Consider the following 7965-nt stretch of genomic DNA (forward strand, 5'->3'; position numbering starts at 1 on the left):
AACCCAGATCAAAGCGGTTTCACTCCTGGCCGCTCAACCCTAGATAACCTCGCCCGACTAGAACAAGATATTAAGACAGGACAACTAAATAAACAATATACCACAGGCATCTTCTTAGACTTCTCTAAAGCTTTCGACATGGTATGGCACGATGGGCTAATACAAAAACTTAAAAAAATAGGACTCAAAGGTCAGATAATAAACTACATCCAGGACTTCTTAAACAATCGTAAAATAACCGTGGGTATAGACCAAACTCTATCGGACCAATGTCCCCTAGAAAATGGCACTCCACAGGGCAGTATCCTCAGCCCCACCCTCTTCAATATAATGATAAACGATCTATTCGAGGGTCTATCCCCTAAAGTAAACACATCAAAATTCGCGGATGATGGAGCCATCTGGATCCGCACTAAAAGCATGAAAATGGCCAAAAATCTACTCCAAAAATCTCTTAATAAAATACAACAATGGGCTGACAAATGGGGCTTCTCCCTTAACACTGAAAAAACAACAGGAATAGTATTCAAACATAAAAACATGAAACCCGCCTCCCCAATCCTCCAGCTAAACAATCAAACAATCAAATTTCAAAAACAAACCAAATTCTTAGGACTTATTTTCGATGAACATCTCACCTGGGATGCTCACATCCAAAACCTAACAACTAAATGCAGTAAAGACCTAAACACCCTAAGATGCCTAACTGGCTCTAACTGGGGAGCCTCCAAAGATACTCTCCTCTCTCTCTACATATCCCTAATTAGATCAAAACTAGACTACGGCTGCGCCATATACAACACCCTAAACAACTCTCTATCTAAAAAACTTGACTCAATACAATATCAGGCTCTCAAACTCATTACACGCACCCAACATGGCACCTCCTACACCTCACTTCAGGCCTTAACAGGAGAAATGCCACTAAGTCTACGCAGGGAACAGCTAAGCTTAAATTTCTGGGCCGCGTCCCAATCAAACCCTCTCATCCAAAACTTAATAAACCAAAACATCAGCCCCAAAAACCAAGCTCTAGCTCGTAAACACCCCTTACTTACCCCAATATCCCAAAGAATAACAAACTACCTAAATGAACACCAAATTAAAAATCTTATACAAAACTGCAATCAATCAAATATCTTCACCCCTAAACTTAAAATACCCAAAATAGACACAACACTAGCTAGCCAAATAAATAAACAAACCGACCCAAACATAGCTAAAACTACCACACTAGCATACATACACAAAAATTGGCCAAATTGGTGTCACATTTACACGGACGGATCCTCAGATCCGACCTCCAAACACACGGGTTTCGGAGTCCATACCACACAACCAACTAAAACCACACAATCCTTCCGACTCCCAAATAACCAATCAATATTCACGGCCGAACTAATGGGCATGGCCTCAGCCCTCCACAATCAAGAATCCAAAAACAACCAAAAAATCCTAATACTTACTGACTCCCTAAGTGGACTACAAGCCCTCCAAAACAAAAATACCAAAAACCGACCTAAATTAATAAATCAAATACTTAAAAGCTCCAACGACCTAACAAAAGCAGGCAAACAAATAACCTTCTTGTGGATACCCGCCCACGTAGGAATATACGGTAATGAAAACGCCGATAAAGCAGCTTAACTATCACTCAAAATCCCAGAAATAAGCTTAAACTTACCCATCTCAAAATCAGAAATTAAAAGTGTAAACAAACAAAAAATCACAAAAAAATGGCATAACCTATATCTAAACTCAAATAGCCAAATCAAAAGAGTGCTCAGCAAACCACTAACCAAACCAAAAATTCTCCATCCATCAAAAAAAATCGACAGAGTAATCACTAAACTCCAAACAGGACACACCAACCTAAATAACCACCTAAAAAAACTTAAAAAACACACTACAGGTAACTGCCCACACTGCAAACAACCAGAAACCCCAGAACACGCACTCATCCACTGCACACACTACCTAACACATCGAACCGCATTACAAACCACCCTCAATCTAAACAAGGCTCTCACTCTAGAAGCAATACTAAACCCACAAAATAAACTAGAAAACTTCAAGGCCTTAGGCGTATTCTTAATAAAAACGGAACTAATAAAACGCATCTAAAACCATAATAACCTACCAAATCAAAATCACATAAACAAACAAACATCCACCATACCCAGCTCCCTTAGTTCTCCCCAACCCCATCGGCATCTATTCCAAATCTCAAAATTCCCAAATTATATATAAGCAACCCCTAAAGCCCCCTCTTGGGTTGCACAGACCACCCTCGCCCCTTTCGGATACACATTAAATGGCCTGGCCGGGCCCGTGTGCGAAATACGCATCAGTCGGAAAGCGCACGTTAAATCTCCTAAGTAAGTAAGTAAGTAAGTATGTTTAGCACTATCCATCACTTGCTTGATAAAGGTGTTAGGATCTACACCGAAACGTCGCACTAATTGTAAAAAAGAAGTTGTTCATCCATAGAACTCGTCTTACTTCATCACACTAACTTCTAAATGCCACTGAAAAGAGTTATCTGCAATGTTGTCAGCATAATATTCCATGTTATTTTCCATCTACAGATAAACACCATTGAAATTTTCATCATTTTCTACTGGTGCGTTTCCAGTGCTGTTCAGTATATATATTCAAGATGACATGAATAGAAAAATGTGTGGTACATCCAGTATCTAGAATATAAGGGAACATTTAATAATTAGATTCAACATTTAACTCCTTTGTCCTGACTTGAAAATAGACGAAAGAAGACAACCGTTTGTAATACAATGTAGTATTACGTTACACGGCACATACCATATAGCATACGTGTACAGTTAGCACTGATCATGATGTCCCTGCTTCGGCCGGTTTCGCATTTGGGTTGGGCGTCAGTCTCTACAGTACAGACAACTTCAGTTCAGAGAGTTGTGACCAGTAATCCGTTTACAATAACAGAACATAGCCTGATACGTTATAATATTACACAGCCCACTTCAGTTTCAAGCAATATCAGAGACCAGTTATTGGTATGTGATCTCTGGCAATATAGACCAATCAGTCACCGTCTTCAAGATAAGTTGTTATAGCCAGCAAGGTATTCAGTTGCAGTTAGATACTTGTTTGTGTTGGTTATATTTAACAATGAAAGTAATATCCATTTTCTATATGTTAATCCATTTGTAAGCCTTGCTCTTTCTTAATAAATTTGACAATACTTCACACCGTTACCATTGTAGTATTGAATTAGAAGTGCTTGTAGCGTCATTTGCGATGTGTTAAATCAAGTGCGTGCTGTCAACAATCTGGGATATCACGCATGCCTAGAATGGCCAATTTGGGCAGAGAAGTAAAACCTGCAAACGTAGAACGGTAGAATTCCATAGTTCGGACTCGGCCTGTAATCTACATTGTAACATGCGAATACTGACAAATCAAAATCGTCGCTAAGAAACCGCCCAAAAACCGTCGAAATATCGTCAAATGCTCATTCTCGCAAGAAATCGTTGTGTTTGCTGAGTGAGTGAGTGAGTTTGATTAACCTTCGCGTAGCACAGCATTTAAGCTACATTACAGCGTGTCAGTATGCTGGGGGAGGAAAGTGCAAACTGATACAGGTATTAGACGTTTACCACTTTGGTGATATCCACGAGCGTGGATTTGGTGCTGATAAACCTAGCAAACATAGCAAACAAATCGGGGCATATCTAGGGTTCGAACCAACAGTCATATTTATACTTATTCTTATTGGACATACCTCAATAACGTAACTCTGCATAACTAATTGCATCACCTTAGGGGCTAATCCCATCTCACACCGCCCTGCTGTACCCCCACTAGAAATGACGGTCTTCCTTCCACATTACAACAATGTGTTATAGTACAGATTTCAAAGACAAAAGTGCTTCAAGGAGAAGATGAATAATATCGTTGACTTGGAGCCCCTCATTTGCAAATGATTTCTTCTGTCTAACAGTCAAGATATTAACTTTTTCATTAAACTGTTCATGCTCAAAGGGAATTCACTGACGAAACAGATCCAGTGGAAAAAGGTCCGTCTTACTTGGCCCAAAAAGAGGGTTGATTGGATAACAATTGACACGTGACTTTGTCTGACAAATGATAGTAAGGCCTGCATATATGTATTCGGAAAGATTCCTCGGTTTCAGAAAATGAAGATGTATTTGTGTTCTTACCGGAAACACAAGAGTCCACGTCAGCTTGTGGTTAAAAGGAAAGAAGAACTACAGTATGTGTAACAATGTTCTTGTATATTTTAGGTGTTGTCGATACACTGACATAACTTTGGTACGCCGCAATCAGCAATATTCCAGCTATATGACGGCGGTCTGTAAATAATCGAGTCTTGACCAGACACTCCAGTGATTAATATCATTAGCATTGATCCATGCAATTGGGATACGATGACATGCATCAATCAAGTCAGCGAGCCTGACCAACAGATACTGTTAGTCGCCTCTTACGACAAGCATAGTCGCCGCCTTTTACAGCAAGCATGGGTTGCTGAAGTCCTATTCTACCCTCGATCTTCACGGGTCCACTGACATAACTTCTGAAAATGGCTCAGGCTTTTCTGCAATATATAAACTGTTCGCTTGATTTAAGGGATGCACTGAAACAAATGCGAAGAGATGAAACTTTTTACGGTAACAACTTCTTTATAATCTTTGTGACAACGTTTCAGGGCTATGTGCCCCTTTGTCAGGGGGGCGGTCGGGTAGCCTAGTGGTTAAAGCGTTCGCTCGTCACGACGAAGACCCGGGTTCGATTCCCGACATGGGTACAATGTGTGAAGCCCTTTTCTGGTGTCCCCCGCCGTGATATTGCTGGAATATTGCTAAAACCATACTCAGTCAGTCAGACTCAGGCTTTGTCAGGGGATGTTACTAATGGCCCCGTCATCATCTCTTCTGAACTGTAAATACCCAACAAAAACTTGTGTTGTTAGGCTCCAATTTCCTCAGATAAAATTGCATGTCTTGAAGCTATGACTTGACGAATTTCTGCCCCTAACAAACATCCCAGGCTCCCCCAGACATCAGGCTAACATAATGGGTTTAATGACTTGAAAATACTCGTCAATCATTCCCGGATTAGACCAAATCGCTCCTTTGTATTGTTGGATGACAGCTCAAGTGGGCGAATGTCTTATATATTTAGTACTCAAGGGTACAATCATGTCATATGGTAGGCCAAAACCTACTGTCGGCTTTGAGAAAAAGTCACATAGAACCAAGAACCCTTCTGTTATTTTTTTAATGAAATATGGACATTGGGCGTGTTTCCTTATTCATCGCGTGATGCCATAGTTGTAAGATCAAAACCTTGACGTGATCATGCCGATCCCTCAAAGTATCAACAAATTTCATTGACAAGTTGCGTTAGCAAAACTATGGAACATATGGTCAACAATAGATTGACGTGGTACTTAGAATCAAATAATTTAATCACAAATATTCAGTGTGGTTTTCGTAAAAATAGAAGTACCGTTGACCATTTAGTTAGATTGGAGTCATTTGTTAATAATGTTATTATTCATAACCAGCATGCTGTGTCTATCTTTTTTGATTTAGAAAAAGTATACGACACAACATGGAAACACGCCTTTTACGGCAAGCATGTTTTTTTCGTAAAAATAAAAGTACCGTAGACCATTTAGTAAGATTGGAGTCATTTGATAATAATGTTATTATTAATAACCAGCACGCTGTGTCTTTTCCGATTTAGAAAAGCATACGACACAACGTGGAAACACGGTATTTTAAAAGATTTACAAGACTTCGGATTCCGAGGCCGTTTGCCTCAGTTTATATCTCAGTATTTAACTGACAGGCAATTTCAAGTCCGACTGGGTTCTACCCTGTCTGATCATTATCATCAGGATCAGGGTGTCCCACAAGGCAGAATCTTGTCTGTCACATTGTGTAGCATAAAGATAAACAGTTTATGAAAGGCTTTAAACGATTTAGTAGATGGATCTCCATTGGTGGATGATTTTAATATTACTTGTGGTAATGCATACTTTTGAAGGCAACTGCCGTTAGTATTAAATGCAACTACAAGCAGATTTATATTAAAGAGACAGCACAAGAATAAAACTATATCTCCCCAAATATACATTATATATATCAACCATATCCCTTGCAACCGAGTGAAAACAATATCCGGTCATTTAATGACTTTATAAAGCGTAAAGCAAGTCAACTTTAGAATTTGTAGTGAAGTAGTGATAGTACTTGTGACGACGTTAAGAATTTCCCTTTGAACTGATTGGGACCCAAAATTGGACAACAACCATAATGATAACCCATTTCAGAAATACTGCATTTCAGGTGAACAGTTTTCGCGAACACCTGGTACATGTAGCACAACTGTTTTATAGCGATTCATAAACATATGCTGATGATATGGTCGGAATCGTAACATGGACATAGCTTCTATCAGATGTTTTATGATTATGGAAGTTGTTTTTGTCGCTTGCATTTCACAACTTGTCACACTGTATACAAGGATTGAAAAATGTTAGAGTTCCAAATTATTAAACAAGTATAAAAGTGCCTGATAGAATGCTCCCCAAGAACAGATTTGGCCAATTCATCAACAAACAAATCGCACATAATCAGGGAGACACCTAAGCATATATTCCTGATTTTGAGAATCGTGTCAAATTTCAATATTTCACATATAATATGACCTCTCAATCAAGATATACCTTTTCTACCGCATTAACACCTGCAGTTGAACAAGTAAATATTTATGCTTTATGACTGTTTTCATCAACCTATATCGGAGCTGCAATAAGTTCAGAATATAGTTGCCAGTTAGCAAAAATGACCTCAAAACATCATGAATTATCACAAACAGGAATCCAAAAATGCACCTGCTACATAGCCTCTTGCTTTATCTTTGAATGCGTTATTTGATACAGTTCATGCATTTGTCAAACGTGTATCACATATTCATCAAAGATATTTCCCTTCAACTATTTCTTAAACTTTCTGTAGCATTGCAAAACCAAATACAGATTACTTGTACTTTAAGAAAACCGGTTTAGTTATCAATAGTCCCAAAGGGTCGATCTAGCTTAAATAAGTAGAGCAATAAGATATCATTTCGGTCTACCAGACACTCAACGGTATTGCTTCAGGATCTCAGAAGCATTACACTCAGTGTATCCTTTTTACCATGATATTGGATTTTTCATACCCGAATCAGATTGGTCAGTTCTAAGCTGAGCAGGATCATGAATGGATGTTTGTCGGAAGAATGTCTATATATAGCTTCGGAGAAAATCCCTTCCCGCCTTCCATATTCTTGCTGTCTGATTTCATTGTGGATGATAGATGGTAGTGTTAGATTAAGAGTATTGGCTTCTGTCTGGTGGACGATGGTTTCCTCCATAGCTATACTGTGTATTGTATATTGTCACAGGGCACAGACCTCTGTCAGTAAAACGTATTGAAATCGATGGTACACGGATATGGTCTATTTCATATGGTACTGGAATATCGATGTTATCAGGATTACTGTTATGCAGGCCCTTGATGCTAATATGACTTGATTTGCCGGAACTGATTGAATTGGTGTGTTAGAGTGACTAATCTAGTAATATTCCTGATATATGTAAATAATCGAGGACCAGACAATCGTGTGATTGATATCATTGGAATGTTTCTTTACATTATATACAGTGTAACAAATAAATGTTTTTGTTCACACTTAAAACTATATGGTTCAAGATAAGGTCGCTGATCAAAGTGTGTGTCAGCCATGTCCTATGATCATTGGTTTGAATCCCAGGTTGGCATTGTTTATGATTCTAGATCTGAACGGACCCGTGAAGATTCCGGGATAGAATAGGTCTTCAGCAACCCATGCTTGCCGTAAAAGGTGACTATGCTTGTCGTAAAAGGCGACTAACTGGATCGGGTGGTCAGACAC

The sequence above is a fragment of the Haliotis cracherodii genome, unplaced genomic scaffold (assembly GCF_022045235.1).
Source record: "Haliotis cracherodii isolate W230 unplaced genomic scaffold, xgHalCrac1.p SCAF_20, whole genome shotgun sequence".
NCBI lineage: Eukaryota > Metazoa > Mollusca > Gastropoda > Lepetellida > Haliotidae > Haliotis > Haliotis cracherodii.